This window comes from Phoxinus phoxinus (assembly GCF_949152265.1).
Source record: "Phoxinus phoxinus genome assembly, chromosome: 2".
NCBI classification, from domain to species: Eukaryota; Metazoa; Chordata; class Actinopteri; order Cypriniformes; family Leuciscidae; genus Phoxinus; species Phoxinus phoxinus.
Window position 1 is genome coordinate 6581426 of NC_136877.1, and position 26100 is coordinate 6607525.

The following is a 26100-nucleotide window of genomic DNA, read 5'->3' on the forward strand; positions in this document are numbered from 1 at the left end:
TATGCATTATTCTCTCAGCAGAGTAATTGCTTTGACAACCAAAATAATAGATGACTGGCCTTGTTCTGAGAAATATGCTATGTGCCATGAAACCAGAAGCAGCATGAACACAATGCCTTGTTAAAATGCTTTTCACCTGGCTTGCAAATTTATTTTGGCAGTGTTTGGTGTACAAGATGGACTAAATGGAGAAATGGTCATTTTAAAAGCAGTCTTTGCACACCGAGCGTGAAACGGAAAAGCATTTTTGTTAGGCAGCTTTAATGAAAGATACACGCCATATTAAAGTAACATTTATATAGATAATATTTCATGACAATATATCATGTTTAGCCAATGCCTGATTCTTTCTGAAGGCTCTTAAAAGCACAAAATGCACTATGTCCCTGCCTTTCACGTCACAATGTGCGTGACCAATCATACATTTTAATAAATCATGATAATTTGGAATGGTGATAAAATAGTCAAATAAACTATAAATGTGCATATGTATGATATTGCCACATCAAATCATGTTGCCGAGTCTTTTTTTTTTTAAAGTTACAACAATAACCTGCCAAAATGAAAAAATGAAAACTTCATCAATTACTCACTCTCATCGTGTCTCTTCAGAAGACTTGGATTAAACTGTTCATATATATATATATTTATATAGATATATTTTTTTACAATCTCATACTTCCAATGGAGGGACAGAAATCCCACAGATTTCATTAAAAACATGAAGATGAACAAAAGTCTTATTGGTTGATGGGTAATGATGAAATAATTTTTTTAAGTGAACTATCCCTTTTAAAGGCTCACTGAAGTGCCTTGAAACGTGCAGTATTACTCAATGTATCAACATAATTTCCACTGAAACAGGAAGACACGGGGCGGCCCATATCGAACAGCTCCTCCTTTTTTTTGAAATAGCCAATAGAGTTCAATTTATGTCACAGCTCGGCCAGAGCCAATGAGCTCAGTAAAGCACTCAGTTTCCTCTTAATCTCTAACCGTTTCTCCTCCTAATCTCCTCCATATCGCTTTAAAATACAGCAGTCTGTGCTGAATTCAAATGGATACGTTTTCTGGTCTGACTCGTGTAAATGATCCGCTCTGTGCTATCGTGTCTCTGGACTGGAAACATGAAACCAGACTTTATTCGACCCAATGGAAAAGCATATTTACACTCTCTGAACTGTTCCATAGCCACTATATCAGGGATAGGCAACTCCGGTCCTGGAGGGCCACTGTCCTGCAGAGTTTATCCCCAACACTAATTAAACACACCTGAACAAGGCCATCAATGTTTTCAGGATTACTAGATAGATACAGGCAGGTGAGTTGTTATCAGGGCTGAAGCTAAACTCTGCAGGACAGTGGCCCTCCAGGACCGGAGTTGCCCTGCCCTATATAGTGCACTATGTGCAATTCACCATAGAAAATAGTACGTGTCAACAAGTGACCGAGTTCAGCCACAGCTTCAGCGTCTGAAATTATGTCTCTTTATAATGTAGGGGGCGGGGCTTCAGATTTGAGCATTTGATTGGAAAGAAAATCTGATTAGAAACTGAAGTGCAGAGCAGATTCATCAAAATCATGGATTCATATTGGCGGAAGTTAGAGACTGTACGAGTGAATGCTTATATCTTCTAAATGTCATTGTTTTTGGAGCACACTAGATTATAGATAACATTCTAACAAACTTCATTTTTTGATTTCATGGGTATATTAAATGAGAATATTTTAATAATGGCACGATCATAAGCATACACATCCCCATGATATGTGCCTGAGGGTCAGTGATGTGACAGTATGTCTGGCTATTAATTAGAAACCACGCTGGTACGGTCAGGGGTGGCTTTTGTAGACTTCGTAACCTAGGCAACATCTAGTGGCTCAGCCTGCTCAGCATGTTGTCCCAACGGCTCTTTGTTGATAGAGGAATTCAGTCCGCAAGCATGCAGGCCAGCTATCAGAGCCTTTCAACTCAACAAAAGAGACATAGGGCTTCAAGTAATGGAAGTCCTTTCACAGATATTAAACGCAGCTTTGAGAAATGGCAGAATTTCATAAGCAGACTGAGAATGACCCTACATCAGTGTGTGCTGAGCGCATCACAGCAAGTACACATGAAAAGGTCAGGAGTTCTGCCGCAGCCAATATGCTGCATGACAGCGATGCATTCTCGAGGATAAAATCAACGTTAAATGGCTTTCTCATCCCATTTCACTTCATAATGTAATGAAAATGGATCTTTTACTCAAGGAAAAAAAAGTAGGATAGGCTGTAGGTCAAGTTATTTGCTTTTACCGCCGCTTCATTGATTACATTAACGTTATGTTGTTAAATGACTGCATTCACTGCTGGCATTTATTCGTCAAAAGTTTTATATAACAAGTCTGTAACGCTCACCAAGGCTGAATTTATTTGATCAAAACGACAGTAAAAAACAGTAATATTGTAAAATATAACTACAATTCCAAATTACTTTTTTGACTTTTAACATATTTTAAAGGGGTGGTTGATTATGATTTGTCTTTTCTAATTTTAGTGTGCAATGTTGCTGTTCACGCATAAACAACATCTGCAAAGTTACAACGCTCAAAGTTCAAAGCAAAGAGAGATATATATATATATTTTTTTTTAAACTGCTGTGAAAACAACAACAACCTTGCATCACAATAAGTTGGTAACTTATTTTTATTAAGTTTACTGACAACATGTTACAATGTTTAGCTACATGGTTACAATTACTGGCAGGTTACGGTATTTATTATTGCTTGACATCTTGATTCAATATCGATTCATTTTGATAATTATTAGTTACGGTAGATACATGTTAAAAAATAAATCACTAATGCTGTAAACTTAGAGAGCCCAAGGTTATTTTTTATTAACTTAAATGAAATATAATGCGTTCTTTATAATAATAACAACTTTATAATATTTTAATGATATAAGTAAAAATATAATATGTAGCCTAATATATTGGACATATTTAACAAAACTCTATAGCTAATTTTTCCAGCCTATAAATGGTCATTAAATTGCTTTCCTGATGTAAATGTAACTTATGTGACATTGATATAGCCGACCTGTTTTATTGACTTCTTACCGCGGTTGAAAAACACTGATTGATCCGAGGCATATACATTTCGGTAAGTTCGGGTTTATTTACTAATAGTAAAGAAGAGCAGAGCTGAGAAGAGTTAGAGTTGATCGGTTCACATGTCGCTTGAACTGAGGCGCTACCGAGATCTGTCACGTCACATTTACAAGCGCCAAACCGGTATTTATTGTTTGAATTGCGTAATAAAATTGACACAATCTGAGAGCTGATAATTTATTTTATATCAAAAGTAACCTGCTTTGTCTTGTCTGTCGTTGTCAGTGTCCTCTTTGCTTCGCAATTTTTTTCTGCGTGAGAAAATGGAAAGGGCCAATTGTGGGCCAACAGCGTGAGTCTCACGCTCAATGCGTGAGAGTTGGCAGACCTGACATAAATTCATCAACTAACCATGCAGAAATGTCCTGTTGCATTCTACATGTTGTCACTTCTTTTTGAGTCTCTCCATCATTGTCTGACTCCGGTTTGAACATAAAAAGGCTAAAAGTGTTTGAAATTTTCAGTGCGTGTCTGTGTGAGGTAAAAGGACACAAGCTGTTGAAGCTCCATACGGGACTTGCGACTGCAAATACACACACGACACGCTGCTGTGAGTAAGACATGTACAATATAGCGTACATGAATTACACGTAGCAGCTCTAAACAGGTGGAGCTGGGGAGGGTGGAGGGTTTCTGAAAGTGTGCTGCACTAAATGCTAACCAGTATTTGAAGGTTGAGCAGCGAGTTCATTGGCTACTGATACAGCAGGAACCAATCAGCTGTGGCCTATAGAGAATGATGTGATTGCAAGCAAATTGAGTGAATGACCTATTAGTCTGTGCCATCTAGAGTTTCATGACAGAACTTTGTATTTCAGAATATTCTTCAAACACAAAATTGTAAAAAAAAAATATTATTATAATAACAGAAAACACCTGTATCTTGACATATACGTGCACTGTGATGTAAAATTAGTCACTCTCTATTAAGTGTCTTTGTTTAGTATTTAGTATTTCAGGACACTTTATATAAAGAGGCTCAAAAACTACTAGTACAGTTATATAAGATTTGGGCCATACCATCCACCTCCCAGAACACACATACTTGCCCTCAGATAAACAGAGCACAGCCCTTCCTGAAGAAGACGGGACACAAGCACCGAGCGAGGCCCAGAGGAAGCCAATGAAACAAATGTGACTTCCTGAATCAGAGTATGGAAACAATAAGAACCGTTTCACAGAAGGAGGAAGAAAGTGTGTGAGACTTTACGAAAAAAATTACGAAATGCATATTTATAGATACCGTAGATCAAGGATAATTGCTGCAGGATGAAATTACACCACAGTGAAGGGCCGGTTCATATCCGAGCTCCTGTGACTGCTCTGCGGTGTCAATCAGATTTCCACACTGATGGCTTCTCTTGTTCTACAGGCTGTAAAGCCCCGGTGGCTCTAAACACATGCTCTCTGTCAGGTACATTATCAAACAGTCAGGTTGGCTGAAACAAGATGAACTTCTACAAAAGGCCTCCTGCATAAAGAGACATGTCTGATGAATGGGTGCCCAGATTGATTTGCCTTCACACAACTAATGTGCTCACAAAAGAAAAATCCTTACATCCATTGTTTTAAAAATCCTATTCCACACCTACATATAATAACTCATATGAATTATATTAACGTTTAAATTTGTTTGAATTTTATTTCACAGTAATTCATTCAACCTTTATTTTTGTTTAGCTGGCCATAAATATCCATCTATTTTTAGTGCTTTAAACAACATTGATAACTTTTAAAAAATTGTATTTGCATAATGACTTCAATGAATTGGTTGGACATGACTTGATCTTAACTAGAAGATATATAATAATGTTTTATCGCTCTGAAAAAACAAAAAATATTAAAAAATATATATATTTATATATACAGTACATTCCATACTGATTATTGCCTGACAGATTTTATTTATTAGTGATGATCAATATTTATAGTGTATGCATTACAGCCAATATTGAGTATTTTATTATATTTGATGAATCTAATATTACATTTAGATTAACTTCGCACCACAGAACACTCAAAGTTAATCTTTAAAAACACGAATAGTTTATTAATACTGCTAAATGTACTCTAAACTGTAATCTAATCTAATCTGTAAGAAAATCTCAAAATTAATATACATTATAATGTTAAGAAGCCTAAATTCACTTCAGCCATTTTGTGAATGATCTGATTATTGGCTTATCACATGTCCCAGAATGTTCATATCAGTGCTTTCCTATTACTCATTACTTTTTCCTCTCAAATGCATCAGTGGACTTTATAAATGTATCACTGTGAGACATTAAATTAACAGTGGGGGGAAATAATAGGGTGAATTCAGGTTGGTTGGACTACTCCAAGTCTTCAATCCAATTCATCTCAAATGTAAAAAGTGTCCCACTACTCTGAATTCACCCTAGCTAGAGAAAGAACATTTGTAGCAGTGCATGGCCTCTTCCTGCGAATGTTTCACACTGGACACACAGAAGCAGACAGCTCTGGACATGCAGTTTAAGAGGCGGGATGTTACGGAGAGTTTATCGTGCTGAAAGAGGTGTCAGGGTGCAGGGAACACAGCGGCTGGTGTACCCGTACTGCAGGAACATGTGACCAACTTCATGTAACCAATAATAAGCGCACACAAAGCATGCTGCCAGATCACTTCCCACACAGGCGTATTAATAACATCTGCTGTGCAGGGAGCATTTTATACTGCGCTGCGAAAACAAAGGCGTTCGCCAATGTTGCAACACGTTCATCATACCTGTTCACGGACGAGAATGAGAAGAATGCAAGCCCACCCCTAACTCTCTCTCTCTCACGCTATCCACTTTTCCAAATGTCCTTCCCTCACTCTTTTCCAGTGAAAGGAAAGAAAAGGATGTGATGTTCATGCGCTCTCGAGAGCCTCTCTTCCGTTCAATGACACATAAAATGAATGCTTATACAATATTCAGGATAATGCCGAAAGAGCTATTCTGTACTATAATATCAATGAATAATGTACAAACTACAGTCTCACATAACCAGATCTATAGTCTATAGTCTCAAATATACTTTTTAATCAAACTATCATAATAGTGTCATGATAATTATACCTCAACAGTCCATTATGCTGCTTGATGTTGGAACTTGGTATTTGTTATCATATTATTTTAATTCATTATCGTATATAAACAATGGTTTGTTGCACAAATTGTTTTATCGTGTATTCACCCATATCAGCTAATAAATCGAACGTCTAGCACATTCACAGAAAATAGTTTATTTCTGCATTGAAAAATAAGATCTTACATATTTCATAACGCCTTCTTTATTATTTCGCTATTAGTACATGAACTGTGTGCATCTTAGAGCCATAAACATGGATCCATATTGCACATCTGTCACAACAAGCCCACTTAAGGAAAAGAAAATGCTGCAGTATTGCAGGTGTTCAGGAAAGTGCTGGAGTGCTGAAAAAAAAACTGTATTATCCGTTTTTCAAGGCTTGCACCTTGGAACTTATTTGATGGTTTGCGTTCTCGAGACACCGGGCACTGTTTTGTGCAAATGAGCGGCCGGATCGCATTAAGGGTTTTCTGTTAGAACGGTGTCGTGTTAGCGGACCCTAAGTTAATAACTAATGATCGTTGTGAGGAAGTGAATCAATCAAAAGCTGGACAATAACCTCATTCTAAAGCTGCTATAAAGCCAAAACAATCGCTGTTACTTTAATTTCATATTATCACTGTAAAGCTGCTTTGAAACAATCTATATTGTTAAAAGTACTATATAAATGAAGGTGACTTGACTTGACTTTTAGTGGTTTTAGTGTTTTAAGAGAAAATCTAATGGGGCTTTTACACCCGACGCCCTTTAACCCCACTGTACCCTATAATATAGAATGGCATATGTGAAGGGCTAAATCTTATAACTATTTTGTAGAGACAAAATTTGGTAATAGTAGATTTATTAAGATGTTCTAATCTTTACCAAAAACAAGTCAAAAATGGCACAAAGACCACTATTTTAAATAAACTTACAGCAAGCACCACACAAAACCATTATAATAATTATCATATCGTCACTGTCGGGCAGAAAACTTGTATGTCCAAAACTGCTACTATTCAGGAAACTTATTTTCAAAAACTTTTAACGCGTTGATTTTGTGGTTTTACATATGGTCCGCCACTTGTGTCTCATATTATTAACATTTCACCAAAATCAAGCTCAAATGGAGCTACAAGGTCTGAAGCAGTAATACGTTCTCATCAAATACAGGTTATAAAGTTTACAGTAGCTATGTGGGCACTTTTTTCTGTAATTTGGCCAAAACCTCACTTCATAAAAGATGAAGTGTTTTGCACAAAGACACTCTTGGCTTTGACTCGACAACACATGCTAGACTCTTCTCCGCTCCTTACTTCAGCCTTTATATAGTGGTTCTTGAGTAAAGACAACAGTAAATATTTTCACTTCGATGCTTTTGAATTATAAATAGTTGCAATTATCAATGTAATAAAACACTTAGTTTGACTAAATCTGTGATGGTGACAAAAACAAAAACAGGTAAAAACATTTGCTATTAATGGATTTTTCTCAATAAATGTGAAATATTAGACTGACTGCACTTAATAACTTCTTTAACAAGGCCATTGTGTGCAGTGAGTATAGGAAAAAACATAACATTTTGTCAAATTGTGTGTCGCAGCATGTAAATAGTGTTTCAAAATAACGAGCAGTAACAATCCTCAACAGAGCAGCCGTAAACTAATACAGTAAGACTCCACTCAGGATCATTACTTATCATTTCTAAATAAGGGGTTTCTGCATGCCTGCACACATATGCATGACAGCACACGCTATGTAACAGTTAAGAGGCAATTAGCATGTTGTAAGGACTGTGGGTGTGCATTCATTTACTCAGAGGCCAAGCACTGAGAGACTGTGTACTAGGGTAATCTTTAAAGGAACAGTTCATCCAAAATGTAATTCTGTTATTTAATCACCCTAATGCACCCTAAATACAAAAACAAAACATCTCGCAAAACATCTCTCAGAACAAAACATCTCACAATTTCACTTTTTATCGCAATACAATTGTGATTCTATAACTTCTATAACGGAAACGATGTGAAGTGAAGAGAAAACGCAAAAGTGGAGTTGCGTTATCACTTTTTATTCTGCGTTTAGACGAGCGTTATGGGGTGGAAATCTGCGTGCATATGGTGACGCAAAAGTGTGTGAAATTTGATGTAGTGTGCACTCCAGGCGGCTAGTGGCAATGTGAAGCACTGAAAGTGAAAGAGAGACGCTGACACTGTTTTTCATGTTTAATACGGTAAAGCTACTGCTGTAACCCTCGGTGCTCTTCACGTGTCGCTCAAAAATGACAGAATTTTTAAAAAAAAATTGTCAATGAAATTAATGCTATATTTTAGTTTGATAATGTTTTTTTATTTTCCTGTACTGGCGCATACCTGTGACGTAAACGCGTACGCAATGCCTTCACTGTCTAGCAGCATTTTTACCCTTTAGACGGGAACGCGATGGTGGAGCGTTTTTAAGATTTCCACTCTGGAGTGTGGTTTCACTTTTTTGCGTTTTTAAGCCCCAAAAACGCCGTCGTCGTGTAAACGAAAGGCACATCCGATAAAATATTTTTACGTTTTCACCCGAGGCAAAAACGGGCTTCCATCTTACACAGATATTGCCGGTAACACTTTACAATAAGGTCTCATTTATTAACATTAGTTAATGTGTTAACTAACATAAACTAACACTGAGCAATACATTTGTTACAGTATTTATGAATCTTTGTTGATGTTTGTTAATAAAAATCCAGCTGTTCATTGTTTGTTAATGTTTGTTCACAGTGAATTAACTAATGTTCAAAAATTCAACATTTGATTTTAATAATGCATTAGTAAATGTTGAAATTAAATAAATGCGGTAGAAGTATTTTTCTTTCTTTATTCATGTTAACTAAATTTGATAACAAATGAAACCTTCATTAGTACATATGTTACCATATGTTCCATTCAAACACAGATTAGTGACCACTAGCTCCAAAAAGACAAAAAAGTCACGTTTAAAGAACCATAAAAGCAGCGTGTGCATTATATTCGAAGTCTTCTGAAACCCTATGATAGCTTTGTGTGAGGAACAGAAAGAAAATTAAACCATTTTTCACTGAAAAAGGCTCCTTCTAAATGCGACGTGCCAGTTAGAAAATGCATAACGAAGAATGGCATTTGAGATCTGAAGCAATCTCAGATTTTCAGTAATAAATTAACATGATTTTACCTTGTTACTCGCATGAAGCATCGTATGACTCCAAATATATTCGTATAGACTATTTATAATGTTTATTTCTCCTCTCCAGAGCTTGACAAGCCCTGGTCACTATGAACTATGAATGCCATTACACTGAAAAGAGCATGAAGATTTTTAAAAAATTCCTCTTTTTGTGTCCCACAGAAAAAAATAGCAGCATTTGGGTTTGGAGCAATGTAAAGGTGAGTAAATAACGACATTAATTTCTAATATTTTGCAGAAGACATTTCTCTCATTAGAAGCAAGAAAAAACCCACAGGGATGGAAACCTTGAGCATGGTTGGAGAGTGTGTCGTCTGTGTGCGCATTCCAGAAAGAGGAAATCAGAAGGAAAGTAGTTGAAACGCTCCATTTTTCCTCATTAAAAGAATAAAAATTAGTGCCTTCAAAGGTAAGAAGTCAATGCAATTCCCTTGCTTTCTGAATTTGGGCCAGTTCATTCTCTCCAGCTCAGAACACAAGGAGCAAAGCACGGGGCGGATGTGGGTGGTCTTCAAGGTCTATTTTCCCTCTGTCCAAAGGCAAAACACCCACTTCAAATCAGATTTTGTTCTAGTACTGAGTGTTACAGTTTTAACTCAGCATGGACAATTGTTTTTCAAAGATCTTTTAAAGCCGAGTTCCCTTTGAATGCTGTGATCGCCTAAAGCACGTGTGAGGGGCAAACTCTCTGGGAGATGGTTAAAAGGTTGCCGCTTTCAGTATTTTTTCTTTCTTCCCAGTTTCTTCTTTCCTTCAGGGCTTTGTCTTTGTAAGCAGGGCCAAAGATATGGTCAGTTTATGAGGGAGAGAACGTAAGAAACCAATCAAAATAACCTAGCAGTGCCCTGAGGGAAACTTCCTTCTCTTTCAAAAATGACAAGACATCACACTGACACCGGCTCATCTCATTAGCTCATCTCATCTGCATGGACAAAACCTGACAAACATGATTATAATGCTATTAAACCCATTCATTAAAACAGATCAAATGAGGCAGATCAAAGGCATGATATAAAACAGCATATTTTACTGCACTTGCCTTGCCTGATATTTTTTAAATAATTTAATATTTATGAGAACGTCATTTCTGGATTCAAAAACAGCTGGAGAAACTATCACAGCAATATTTGACAGTCTTGATTTTGTTTTTGGGTGTACTAAAAAAGGTTTTCATGCTTTTTTCATTATTTTTCACGTTTTACGTTGTTGCAGCACCTCTCTTCCCAGTCTGTCAGTAATGCTCTGAGCTGTGTGTCCCGTACAATGGCATAACTCGCAGATTAACTACCATAGTATGATGCATAATTGAAGAAATCAACTAGCTAGTCACGACTGTTTCCTGAAACCGTATTGTCACAAATGTGTTGTGGAGGTTGTGGAGTAATAACTTATTTTTGATTAATCCGTCTGAGATCAAATTAATGCCAGATTTTTGCCAGAAGTTACGGACATGGTAGCTGGGGACTAATTAAAAATGGTCTCAGTTATTTTGCTTTATTTCCAGATTCAATCATAGGCTCGTTCATACTAAAGAAAGTTCGCACATGCGCACTCTTCAAAAATGACGCTTTAAATCTCTTGACAAACTAAAAGAAGTAAATGACATTATAAAAATATAAAAAATCAGGAGTCATGCAGTGCAATATCTCCACACATCTAACACAAGCTTTACATTTGAGTTTGCACTTTCGGGCAGGTGTACATCCACAAAGATGTTGAGTTAAATATGAGAGAAAATAACAAACATCCCAAAATGCATATGCATGTGGAAGATCAGCAACATTAACATATGCTAATTAATATTCATGAACTCAGCCTTCACCACAGCTCGTCCATCTTTGGCCCTTTCACTGTCCCAGACACAGTCAGGCTCCATTCAAAACTATCAGAAAAAAACTAATTCAGAATGAAATACATTTGTAAATAAGTTTCATCGGTTTCATCTGGTTTTTCAACTGTAACATTTATAGGCATGTTTTTTCATTTAATTTCAAGCCTCATATTTTAATTGGGTACAAGTTAAAACTTCTTCAACTTATCAACTAATGAACCTTGTATGCCATTGAAAATTCAGTGTAAATTGGATGCACAAATTTTCACTTTTGTCAAACATGGCAAAGAAAGTGTGAAAAGACTCAAATCTAAAAGTTTGCTTAAAAAATATCTCCCAGTCAAGTCTTTTGCTGGTTTTAAAGAGAACTTGTCAGCTGATCAAACTGAGAGACCAGCTTGGCTAACTAGTAACACTCAAAACCAGCTAGTCGATTAGTATTTTTATTAGATTTTTTTGGGTAGCACTTTACAACAACCTATCATTTGTTATCATTAGCTAACTAACATTTAAAAGACTAATAAATACTGTAACAAAAGTATTGATCATAGTTAGTTTTAAAATGTTATTTACATTGCGTTTTCTTATATATTTGTATGTTTTAATGCTCTCACTGGCATGCAAACAGTGTGCTCTGCTTTAACTGTTAGACGGTTTGCATGATAAAACTCACTCAGAAAATTTGCGTTTTCAATTCATCCCCTTTAAAGCATATTTGGCTGTTGCCTCTCTTGTTTTTTAAGTGTTCTGGCACGAGTGTTGCATACAAATGTCAAGTTGAACAGAAGACACCTACATTCTAATCAATTTCATCTAGCTGTTTTCCGACCGCAAGAACACGCATTACGTAAAACGGCCCCCAGAAACGTGTCCAATTGCCAACCTAATTATACAGTGCTTCCTGAAGACTGCAAACCACAGACTAGTTGATATGAATATATTTTTGTTCATCCCTAGTGTAAACCTGTTGTACTGTATGTGGACATGCGGTGTCCTTCACAACTGAAAATCTTGATGGATGTGGAGAAGGGGAACGTTCATCACAGAGCAGTTATTTCAACGTGTACTGCCTCCCATTAATAATTCACGAGCAGAGACCGTTTCAACCTCTATGAGAGAGAGAGCTGTTGAGATTCTGCAGGTCAGTCGGAGCTCAAGATGCAAGCGTCATTTATGAAATAAGCATTTCACTGTGCAATGCACCCTTGGCCATGAATCACCTCAAATGCATTAAATAAGACAGAGGAGATGGCAAGTCGCACTTTTTGAACCTGCTTCTGTAGAAGGTGGCGGCAAAACAGCCATTTCTTTCTTTATCTACTGATGGGTTTTGCCTCATTTAGTCCTTAGAATCAAGCACTTATCAGCACTGATGTCACTTCGAAAGCCATTTCGTATAGATGAATTGCGCTGATTAACCTAATTTACCACAAGAATGAAAGATCCACTCAAATGTAATCTTAGAGCTTTCTTCTCCTCAAGTACAGGAACAAGCAGGCCCTCCAAAATAACCTTGAACAGGTATGAAGTTTGCAATCGTGTAAATCTAATTTCTCGGCTTGAGCCCTGAAAGGCTGTCTAAGTCTACCAAATGGATCTTGAAGTGAGTGGGACAATCTGAGCCCTTTAAATGAGCTTTCCATCCTCCCAATGTCACATTGAGCTAGCAGGAAACGCTCTGGTGGCTGTGGATGCTCCCCTGGGAGGGCCCATGAGCACTTCCATTTTCCCAGATGAATCCTCCTGCTTTCCTCAATGAGTTCGCTATCTGCACTCCGAGAGGCCATTAACTCGGTGGCCGGTGACGATGGGAGGAGGAGTTGTTAAGGATGGGCATTACCCGTCCTTTATTGCAGACCTCGCTGAGCATGCTCGATGTGGCAGAACCTCATATGCTTTTCCTAGCTTGAGCAGTCTGGAGATGTCCACACACACCAAACCTCCACCATTACACGGCCCACAGATTTAGCATCAGCAAACTGCAGCATGCATCTTAGCAAAAATAAGTGTGAGATGATAAAAAATGTTGAGGCCTGAAAATATGTACGCTTGTTTTCAGCACAGTTTACAACAACTTATTTGTATATATATATATATATATATATATATATATATATATATATATATATATATATATATATATATATATATATATATAAATCAATTTTGATTTTATAACGGCAATTGAGAGTTTTATGATGACAATTACAATTTGAGAGAATTATGATGAAAAAAAGTCAGAATTGTGAATTTAAATCTTGCAATTCTGACTTTTTTATCATAATTGTGAGAAAATGGGTTGCGAGTTGTAAACTCGGAATTGCAGGAAATAAAGTCAGAACTGTGAGATGCAAACTCGCAATTGCGAGGAAAATCTCAGAATTGTGAATTTATATCTCGCAATGCTGACTTTTTTTCTCAGACAATGTGAGATATAAACTCGCAATTGCAAGTTATAAAGTCCGAATTGTGAGATATAAACTCGCAATTCTGAGAAAAACTGTCAGAATTGAGGCATATTGTCACAGTGTCTGGTTTGAGTTCCCTGGGTCACCACTAGATGTCCTCCTTCCCCACGGTGTTTGTCACATTCTGAACTACATTCCCCACGATCCTTGTTCTTCATTGCACTCAGCTGTCCCTTGTCACTAATCATTGCACTCAGCCTATTCCCCATTAGCATTGTTATTTCCCTGTGTATATAACCCTGTCTGTTTTAGTATGTGTCACGGAGTCCTTGTTATGTATCACGCCACTTCCGAGTCCTGTTGTCTGGTTTGTTCCTGTGTTGTTTCTTGTTTTGATTGCTTTTATGGTTTTGACTAGTGATGGGCAGATCGAGGCTTCGTGAAGCAATGAAACAGTTGAACCAAATGGTTCATATTGTTTCGAGGCTTCGAATCAATCCGACACCCGTCTCCACGGTGACACCTAGTGGTCACTTGCAGGTGTTGATCCTGAAACAACCTTGACGAGCCATTAAAAAAAATGTGTTGTTTTTTTATTATTGTATTTTTCTAATATGTGAAGCTTGTAACCTAGGCTCATCACTGTGCATAATGTTATTTTGGTCCTGCAAAATGAATATTAATAAAATAAATCAAGCCACAATGTCTCACTTTTTTAGATATTTTTATTCAAAAATATTAATTTCTCTGCTGTGGAAGGACTTAGCCTACTTCTTTTTTTACAGATAATTTCTCCAGCCTTTGAAAAAATCCTCACAAGAGACACTTGTTGCTGGTATGCAAAGACATTTTTTAGCCAGGACATACAAATGAGGAAAGATTACTGCTCTCTCTTTCCAGTAAGTTAGTGGATCATGAGTTCTGGGCAAATACGCATCGTTGATGTATTTTTTCACTTCCACTGTGGCATCAGCTCCTCAAATGGCGCATCATGGATGATGTATTGTTGCAGTAGGCAAGCTGCCGATCACAATACACACATCTCACTTTATTTGGGGTTTCTAAATGGAAATGCTCCCACACCACAGATGTACGGCATCTCTTCTGGGGAGCCTCCATTTTATCTATCTATCCAAATCTATCTAGATATGTATCTACAATCTATCTATGTAATTAGATATATAATATGTATCTACAATCTATCTATGTAATTAGATATATAATATGTATCTACAATCTATCTATGTATTTAGATATATAATATGTATCTACAATCTATCTATGTATTTAGATATATAATATGTATCTACAATCTATCTATGTATTTAGATATATAATATGTATCTATAATCTATCTATGTATTTATATATGTAGCCTATTTTAATCTATCTATATATGTATCTATCTATCTATCATCTATCTATCTATCTATCTATCTATCTATCTATCTATCTATCTATCTATCTATCTATCTATCTATCTATCTATCTATCTATCTATCTATCTATCTATCTATCTATTAATCTAGCTGTCTATATTTATATCTATGTATCTATTAATGTGTCACTATATGTATACTCTGTGCCTCTAGCCTATCAGTCAATGTGTTGTGTAAATTTAAATGTAAGCCTAAATATAACTAAACAAATCGCACTATAAATGTCACTATATCACCAAAAATCCGCTATCTCAAAATCAAACTACTCTCACAAAAACCCACGAGGTCAATATGCGTTAATTTCACTTTTATACAGATGTGCGCTTGTGTGGTCTGTTCCCGACCGTGTCAATCAAGCGCTGATTCGGCGGATCACACCTGATGAAACACTCGTGAAACACTTCGAGGCTTCGTTTGGCCATAGTCACGTGACATGGGTGTTTTGAATCTCGCTTCGGATCAGTGTTTCGAATCATCTGCGCTTCGGGATCTCGCAAAGCTTCGGAACGACTGTTTCGCGTCAGCCATCCCTAGTTTTGACCCCTGCCTGGACTGGTTTACGATTACGGATGACCCATTAAACACTGCACTTGGATCTACCCCTGTTTCCTTGAGTGTGGATCGTGACAGAAGGACTCCGTTGCGAAAGATCCAGCAGTATGGGTTCCCGTATCCTTCCCCCCGCTATGAAGAGGGAGAAGAGACCGCAGAGGCGAGAACCGTCATCTGGGGAGTCAGAACTTCGGATGACGCTGTTCGAATGCTTCGCGCTGTGGGCTGGGAGGACTGAGGAGACCATGGCGGTCGCTTCCACTGAGCCCTTTTCCGCTGGTTCCACAGAGGCCTGGTCAGCCAACACCATTTCCCAGAGAGGTTCTTTTGAGGGAACCCGTCTGGCCAGGTTTCGTGGAACCCGTGGAGGCCGCAGGGGAGGAGGTGGTCGAGATGGACCCCGATACCATTCCCCGCTTCGGCCACTCTTCGACTCTGGACCAGTGGTTTCCAGCCCAGAGCCTGCATCTCGCCATCGAAAACGGCGGAGGAGGAAGACTTCCTGCCTCCCCAATGGCCCGGAGGCTGTCCCCTCTGAGCAGCCCGCTGTCGTCCCGGAGGACGTCCCCTCTGAGCAGCCCGCTGTCGTCCCGGAGGACGTCCCCTCTGAGCAGCCCGCTGTCGTCCCGGAGGACGTCCCCTCTGAGCAGCCCGCTGTCGTCCCGGAGGACGTCCCCTCTGAGCAGCCCGCTGTCGTCCCGGAGGCCGTCCCCTCCGAGCAGCCCGCTGTCGTCCCGGAGGCCGTCCCCTCCGAGCAGCCCGCTTTCGTCCCGGAGGCCGTCCCCTCCGAGCAGCCCGCTGTCATCCCTGAGATTGTCTCGGAGCCGCCCACCATCAGTCCTGCCACAGCAAAGAAGGCGGTCTTCCTTTTTTATGCAGTAGCAGTACTGCGTGCTTGGAGGAGACACAGCATGCCTGCCGAGCCTGAGCTTCACGTCACGTCTGCCGAGCCTGAGCTTCACGTCACGTCTGCCGTTCCAGAGACTGTCCACGTCACGTCTGCCGTTCCAGAGACTGTCCACGTCGCGTCTGCCGATGCAGAGATGGTTCCTGTGCCGGAGGCTGTTCCCGTCAGTCCTGCCACGGCCAAGAGGGCAGTCTTCACCTTTTACATGGTTGCTGTCCTACATGCCTGGGCTGCACACACCACCAAGATGGCAGCCTCCAGTCTGGTTGGAACCCCGGACACTGTGCTTCAGCCGGACTGTTCCTGAGCCGGTGTCGTCTCCGCCCTGGCCGCCCGAGGGGTCGTCTCCGCCCTGGCCGCCCGAGGGGTCGTCTCCGCCCTGGCCGCCCGATGGACGGTCTCCGCCCTGGCCGCCCGATGGACGGTCTCCGCCCTGGCCGCCCGATGGACGGTCTCCGTCCTGGCCGCCCGATGGACGGTCTGCTCCGCCCTGGCCGCCCGATGGACGGTCTGCTCCGCCCTGGCTGCCCGATGGACGGTCTGCTCCGCCCTGGCCGCCCGATGGACGGTCTGCTCCGCCCTGGCCGCCCGAAGGGTCGTCTCCGCCCTGGCCGCCCGATGGACTGTCGGTTTCGCACTGGTCGCCGGCTAAGTCGTCACCCCTTGTTCCTGTTCCCCTCCATGGACCTGGCCCCCCATCCCGCCCCCTGATCCTCCACCATTTCACCTCCCGCCTGGACTCTTGTTTTGTCTGTTATGTCTTGGAGCGTCTGGTAGCCGCTCTGTAGGAGGAGGGTTATGTCACAGTGTCTGGTTTGAGTTCCCTGGGTCACCACTAGATGTCCTCCTTACCCACGGTGTTTGTCACATTCTGAACTACATTCCCCACGATCCTTGTTCTTCATTGCACTCAGCTGTCCCTTGTCACTAATCATTGCACTCAGCCTATTCAGCATTAGCATTGTCATTTCCCTGTGTATATAACCCTGTCTGTTTTAGTATGTGTCACGGAGTCCTTGTTATGTATCACGCCACTTCCGAGTCCTGTTTTCTGGTTTGTTCCTGTGTTGTTTCTTGTTTTGATTGCTTTTATGGTTTTGACCCCTGCCTGGACTGGTTTACGATTACGGATGACCCATTAAACACTGCACTTGGATCTACCCCTGTTTCCTTGAGTGTGGATCGTGACACATATAAACTGATGTGCGGAAACACTGTAACAGTCTCATATTTAAGTACATCATCATTGGAATAAAGGTTTAATGCAAATATGGATGTTGGTCAGAAAATGGTATCCATTCAACTGATGTCAAAGAATGAATTAGGTTAATAAGTTCATAATGAGTTTATATATAAGTGGACAGAAACCAGGAAATCTTAAAGGGATTGTTCACCCAAAAAGGAAAATTCTGTCATCAATTACCTATAAGAATCCTGCTGATCTTCAGAACACAAATGAGATATTTTTTCAATTATCACTTTTTATGATTAACGGATTAAATATAGGCCTATATTCGCATATAAACAAACATTGGTTAATGCACGTACATAAAGCACATCCAATATGGTAAATGCAAGTTCAAAGGTGCTTGCTTGATGTGCGAGAAACATTGAAGCTCGTCCTCAAGTCTCGCCAGGATGTTTTGAGCTTCTGCAAGAACCAGTGAGATTTGTTCTTGCATGTCAAGCAAGTACGGTTGAGCTTTCATATACCATATTTGATCTCTTCAAAAGATGTGGATTAAGCAGAAGGCTGCACTCACTTTCTCATAAGACACATTATGAATGAATAACTTGCATGCTGTTCTTTAAAAGAAGCAATGAACTTAGGAAAAATGTTCATGCACATGGATGTTGTAAAAATCGTTCATAGAAACATTATAATATGTTCATAATTAGGATTAGTATACATACTCTATTGCCCCTTTATTAGAAAAAAAAAACAAGCAAATCAGATAATGCCGCAAACACAAAATGCTAAATGCAGTTCTGAGAATCAAAAGGGGGAGGTCTGAGAATCATGGAGAATGCAAACGTGGCACAATTCAGCCTTTAGTGTTCGATAAATAATCCTCCTATCCTCCTAAATAATCAATCTGCCAAGCGCTTTCGACTTCCTTAAAAAGTTCTTACATTGCTTTCTGACAGTTTCACAGACACATGTAGTTTTTCTTCCAGCACATCACAAATGCTGATAGTGCTGATGGCATATCAGACGAGTTGTCTATCAGCACTACAGAGCATAGCGTGAGTGTAGAAAAGATGAATGAAACATTTGATTATGCTAGGATGACAGAAATATTCTACAAATATTCTTGTCTTCTTGGCACAGAAATGGAAGAGTCAATGTCTAAGGTTAGATCTGAAGTTTTAAAAAAAATGCTTGATTCTGCAGAAAAAACGTAAGTGCCTTAGATTTGACAAATTAAAATCGACAGTGAGAGAGAGGATTGGAAGAACGTCAGTTTGCCATTGGCTAAGTGGATGGGAGTAAATACATTTAAAAGAGAACTCAGTATATATATATATATTTTTTTTTATTTTTCAAACTACAATGAGTTTGGAAGTATTTAGACATTTAAAAGAAGTATCCCTTGAAGAATTTGTTTTCTGTTCATTTTATAAAGTGGATCTTGTGATATTTTTATTTTTTTAATTATTTTTTTGCTTTCTTTTCTTCTTCTTCAAAATGATACATTTCCCAATTTTTTTCTGATTTTATTGTTGGATTTTGTTTAGAGGACAGTGGAGAACTGGCGGAAGCATTTACACTGTAGTTAAAGCAGGCTTGATCCAGTCCTGCTTCTCCACCAGTGTGGATTCACCAAACCATGTAACACATCTGTGATCACGGCCTTGCAAACCGCACTGTTTTCCAGGCACTGCCAAGTTAAAAACACAGCCGTACACCTACAAAGCTCTGTGTTCTCTCAAGCTACTTCCTCACAGACCCAATACATTATGTTTCTATGAAAGAAATCCAGAGAGAATCATTTTAGTACTTTGAAAAATAATGTGCCGCACACCCTGGAGCTATTCATTTAAGCAAGTCCTTCCCTTAACAATATTACCAGCTTGTTTTCATTCTGCTATGAGACTTGCTATATGCGCACAATGTGATTTAGCCAAGTAGGACATGTTCCTGTATCAAAATCATTACCTGTTCCTGCGACAACAATCATATTGAATAAGTATATCCCAACCGCTATTCCCAACCCTAATCTGCAGCCCTAAGTGTTCACATAAGCCTTCTTCTAAAATATGGTCAACTGATATATTGGTGATGCTGATGAATTGGCCAATATGTGGGATATTTTCTAACTCAAAATATATGAATCTACCTTAAATACATGCAGTAGTTTCCTAATTACATTGCAATTACATACTATTACACAGGGATAAGCTACGTAAAATAAAGTGTATCAAGAATGTACTTAAGTTTACTTCAAGTGTATCTATAAACCTTATCCAATTTGGCTTGTTACATATGTGTAACAGTAGCTGCCTATTACATGTGCATAATTACAATCTGTAAGTTCAGGCTGTTCCATAACTTAGTTACTTGTTAATTACATTTTGATACATGTTATTACAACGTCTACAACTAAGTAATGAATTAAGTAATTACTCTGTATCACGAACACTGTAAAATAAAGTGTTACCCGTATAGTAATAAAATATATGTCAAATGTAGCTCCACACACATCCAGTGAGATATTCTTATGAAAAGTACACTGTATGAGCCCGAAGCAAACCTGTGTCCCTCTCAAATATTTTGTGACGGTCCAACTGTGAGACTGACAGCAGCTCACCCGGGACATGTGAACTAAATGGTCCTCACTGAATATACACCAGTATTGCAGACTACATAATAAATAACAACCATATAAATACCAGTTGTCACTCTATATCTCCCAATAATAGGTCTTAGTAAGATGATAGTTTTATGATCAATGCTCTATTTTATTTAATGCGTGGGGGCAAAACATATAATGCAATGCAATACAATGATGATTCAATAAATAAACGCTCCTCCAAAGCCTAATGTATTCAATTTAATACTCACATTTTAACAAGATTTTTCTGAAAATGGTGTCCAGTAAGTGTTCACCTAGACATATTACTAGCAATATAAAATGTATTTAATACATTACTCATTACACTTTATTTTACAGTACATGTACTTAAAGTGTACTTACTGTAGAGTACCGGTAATATAGAGTAACTATAGGTTAAGGTTACGTTTAGGAATAGGTTCAGGGTTAGTACCTAGTTATAACCCAGTTATTGTAATTGCTATAACAAGTAAGTTCATGACCAACATGTTTATCCAGAAATGTGTCATACTTGGTTAAATCACATTAAGCAAGTCAGATCCAATTTTATTGTGCTTTGTGTTGTAGTTCTTCAGCAATGTTGCAATTATATTCCAGAAGTCCTTGGAAATAAATGACAAACAAGCGGTACAGCTACGAGGCGGAGTTTTGTGTGAGGCATACGTTGGTGATTCATGGCTTTGTTGAAGAAAAGAGGTGGCATCTTCTGAGTTCAGATGTAATTAAGCATGAAAGATGTATCACAGATGTCAGCCCTCCCTGTACAGATATGTCAGCTGGTTCTTCAAATTTGCTAGCACGAAAAATGAGGCCAATTTTCTGAACAGAAACACAAGCGCTGATATTATCCCCAATGCTAAAACTGTTTATTTTAGAGGCCTCTGTGTTTCAGCGGAGGAGCTGCGGCGCAAAAACAAACAGCATTTAAGCATATTTTTGGTGAATACTTAATGTACTCCACTCACAGCATCGGAAACATGAAGTGATGTCTATTTTTATGTTTAGATTTGCATTCTAAGGGCAGAGAGGGTTGTTGGAGGCGTCGATTCCACATGGACCTGCTGCCTTGCCTTGACTTCTACTGCAGTGACCTTTTTGAGTCAAGCTCGATTCAGAGTGTAAAGTAGAGCTATCGGCTATATGCAAAAGCAAAGTACAGAGAAAGGAGGATGAAAAAAAGATGGCATTAAGCAAAGTTAAAGATTGTGATGTGGGTGTAACGGTTTGCCTACAAGATGTTGTTGCATAAAAACATTTGTGCTGGGCTACAAAACCATTGAAAAAATGAGCAGTCTTGCTATCTGCCGTCTACATAGCCAGCCCTCATTAGAGACTGATAGGAAATGCTGTCCACGACAGACTCACATGACATTCATAAGAAAATCAACTCGTACAGCTGATTCTAATAGTTTGCTGTTAGCATATGTTGCTAAGTTAACAATGCCATGCAAGCACAATACAGATAGAGTACACTGGATTAAATGTGTGCAGTTTAAATGAGACAGATCTTTTTTATCAATATTTTTAGACTTCAATATGAATATGTTTGTAATCACCCTTTTTTTTCAATTTGGCATTCTGGTATTTTCTTAAGGCGAGACACTACAGGTGAATAGGGTACAATTTAAAAATAATAGATATCACCATGAAACTTCCTCAGTTGATTACTTACACAAGTTCATGAAAAAATGTATTACAAGTTTTTAAAAATGTTATGTTTAATTATGCAAATTAGGTATTATCTGATTAATTATACACACTTTTGCATAGTTAATTTACACAAACAACATAAATCCACTTACATTAACATGCAGTATATAACTAGCGTGCACTTTACACCCGTACATGTGGTTCATTCAGCAGCTTTCTTCACAAATGTAATTTCTTGGAAACGCTACTGTAACAAACCTGGCATCTGAGGAATACTTCACTATTTCTGATCCCCACGTTTTGCTTTATTTTATGTTTTATTCATTGTTGGTTCCCTCTTATGTCATACTCCTCTTACACTATACTCTTCAAAAATGGTGCTTATTGTAGACACACTAAAATATATGAATTGTAATGTATATTTATTTAAATGGAATTAAAAGGTATGGAATGTTAGTTTGATTATTGTGCCCAACAGAAGTGTCTATTTAAGTTCATATGTCATATTATCAAAAAAATCTATGCTTTTAAGCACATGTCGACAGCTGTAGTTCAAACCACACATGTTTGTGAAGCTGTTTGCAATTTTTTTTTGTTGGAACTATGGTTTTGAGAAACACTGAATATTGGTAATGACAGAACTTGTAGCCCTAGTTGGCTAACAATGCTTTTGGGAAACGCACCTCTGGCCAGGCTTTGGGCATTAGTTGGTCTGGTGGGAAAATCACCTATCCGGCTAAGCAAAAGCTTGGCCAGACTGTGAAACAACAAAACAAAACATCGGAAGCACAGTTTGGCAAGGCTGGGAGACCATCTTAAACCAACCAAGACCAGTAAACCAACTTAGCAACTTAGGTTGAGGTTTTAACAGGAAATCGAGATATCTTAGCATGATTTATACTGTTTGAAATAGTCTTTTTGTCAATAACAATGCTTAAAAATGTTGTCTAGGTAGGCAGCTCACTAAAGTTTGGAACGGACCCATGGTGAGAACCTAATATTCTGCAAAGTGCAAACTGTGCCACTTTCCATTCACTTCCCTTAGCTTTCTCAGTGTATTATAGAAAAGAGCTTGTTTCAACCTCAACCCCTATTCAATGAAAATGTGACCTGTGTCAGTCAAGGACGCTTAGGGGAATTGATGGATCACCTGGATACCTGCCACTGGAGACAAATCCAGGGTATACTGAGGTGTAGGACAACTGGTTGCTAGTCACAGATTGGCAGCTACATTTTTCTTTCTTTCATTTCTAGAGAGCATCAGTTGTGGTAAATTTATACTGACCATGCACTCACTTTCATGCACATTCATAATAAATAAAAAAACGGATCAGACAACATGAATCTGTTGAAATTAAAATCTGAGATGCATGAGTTGTACTTTCAGCTGCTCTCAGAAAATAGCTCCAGAAAGACTCAGTAACAGTCGTGCAATATTTCACACTTATAAATGTGATTATGCAAACACGCTCTCAATTCAAGTGGAACTGATGCAACTAAAGTGAAACGTTGTTGCTTCAAAAGGCTGTTTATCAGCTCCTCACTTAATAGTTTGGCACTTATAAAAGTATTAAATAATTGCTTTCTGATAACATTCCATGCCAAGCCAACATCTGTCACTCAACTATGAATGTATCCAGGATGGACATGATGGACAGATGCTCTGCAGTGCTGAATAACAGTGTTCTCATATTAAAACCACTTAAAAATCTGGAAAATAAAACAAACAAAAGATTAAAGTGGAAGATAAAAGAGGAATTCGCAGATCTTAAAAGTACTGTATTTTAGAATCAACCTTTAATGGGGTGGTATAATGCCTTTTTCACAAGATGTAAAATAAATTTCTGATGTCCCCAGAGTGTGTATGTGAAGTTTTAACTCCGAGTACTCCACAGATATTTTTATATAGCATGTTAAAGTTGTCACTTTTTGAGGGTGAGCAAAAACGCCTCGTTTTGTGTGTGTCCCTTTAAATGCAAATGAGCTGCCGCTCCCGGCACAGGGGGCGGAGCTTCAAGAGCTTGTGTCGTTTTACCTCACACAGACATGCACTGAAAATGTTAGCCTTACAAAACTTTTAGCCTTTTATGTTCAAACCGAAGTCAGACAGTGATGGAGAGACTCAAGAAGAAGTGACAACATGTAGACAACATTTCTGAATGGTAGTTGATGAATTTATGTAGCTTATGTGTAGTTATCTTCTAGTCATTGATTAGCATATTCTGTCTGGATAATCTATAAATCACATTCCCGGCGGGCGGATTTACAGTATGTACATTTTAGGGTTATTGGGAGGAATGTCGTGTAGTCCCTAACAGCCGTTTGTTGTAGTCCTTACAAAACGATTTCTTTAAAAGCAAATATCTCCCTTTGTTTTTAACTTTGAGCGTCGTGACTTTGCAGATGTTTTTTATGCTCAAACAGCAACATTACACACTAACTAAAGTTAGAAAAGTGAAATCATAATCAACCATCCCTTTAAGAAGATTTCTTAAAAATTAAACAAAAAGATCTATGCAAATTTTTCATTTTTATGGTTTTAAATTGTTCATTGTTACATGCTTGATCTCATTTTTTTATCGGCTTCATTTCTGTGCCTGCTGGGATGAGAGAGAATGAGACTGAAAAACAAACCTTTTTTTTTCATTTTTTGTTTTACAGTGTAGGCGTATTTGAACTCAAAAAAATAATTTCATCCAACTCACGTTCTCTACTTGTAAATCAAGGGAAAAATCTTAAAAAACCTACACTGAGAGAAATGACTTGTTTTCCAAAGGATGTACACTATATAGTGATTATATACTGTAAAGATCAGGTTATTATATGGTTATTTTCAGCATTTTTTACTCGATCTAAGAATCTTTTTATTTAAAACAGAAATGTCATTCAAGCTAAAATAACTAAAGCACATTTATCCCTGAAGCGCCAAGAGCCTCTAGATATCTAATCACAAACAGCTGTAATGAGGTTGGAAAAAGGCCTATGAAGCAATTCCCACTTGGACTCAAAACAGAGATGCTCAGAGAGATTGGCATCATTCTGTTTGGTGAATACACTTTGTGGAAAAGCTGATAAGACATCTCAAGCGATTATGTTGTATTCTCTGTAGGTAAGCGTCCCCATTCCTAAAACATTTATTTGTCTTTGTAGGCGCTTTGCTGAAAACGTCAAGATTTTAAGTCATTGAGAGATACAGATGCATCACTATGAAACTGTTATTATTCACAAATATCATTCAATAGATTCTGAATGAACATTCTACAAACTACACTACAATGTAGTCCATCGATCATTTAGATTATTCTCATTAAATGAATGCACATAGAACCCTCCTAATGTTTCATGAACTAAATCAAAGAGGACAGAAAGCATCATAAAATCCTGTAATGTGGGTTTTGGGAAATTACTTGAGTATATTTTCATGCTCCAGGATGTTCAACGCCTTCACTGTAATTTCAACACAGGCAGTTGAGTTGTCATCAAACAGTGTAAACCTGTGGGTGATCATCACGCCTATTTACAGCTTTCATAGTCTTTCCTGTTGAGTCACAAGACAAGACAACACTAATCTTCACTTTGATTTAAAGGCATAAGCAGCCATACAGCCATAAAGTGGCATGTTTCTGAGGAAAATTTGTGATAAACCTAAATAGTTTTAAATGTTAAAGCACAAAAGCTGCATATGAAAAACTGCTTGAAAGGAATAAGGTTAGGGTTTTTGTCAATAACAACTTTAATGTCCTTCTGTTCCACACACAAAGTTACCGTATGGTACATATAGAAGACATGGTGCATTTGTTGTCATCTACTGTATGACCTTGGCGCCCCAGATCCCCATTCAATTAATTTAATTGATTTATTAAGCACAAATAAACACAACAATAATTAACCATTGTTCTGTACAGAAGAGAAGTTCTATGATCTCACAGATATGGGAAGACTGTTCCATAATAGGTCATATATAGCCTGGGTGCCAGCCCGAACCCCGCCCACAACATTTTTTGGTCGGGAAGTTCTGTCTGGACTCAATCCGTTGAGGAGTAA

The 26100-nt window shown here is 38.4% G+C and overlaps 1 protein-coding gene across 1 annotated transcript in view; it reads right to left on the reverse strand.

Annotated features, from left to right (window-relative positions):
- galnt18b (UDP-N-acetyl-alpha-D-galactosamine:polypeptide N-acetylgalactosaminyltransferase 18b) overlaps positions 1 to 26100 on the reverse strand; it is a 108765-nt gene that overhangs the window by 60415 nt on the left and 22250 nt on the right. The window lies entirely within an intron of this gene.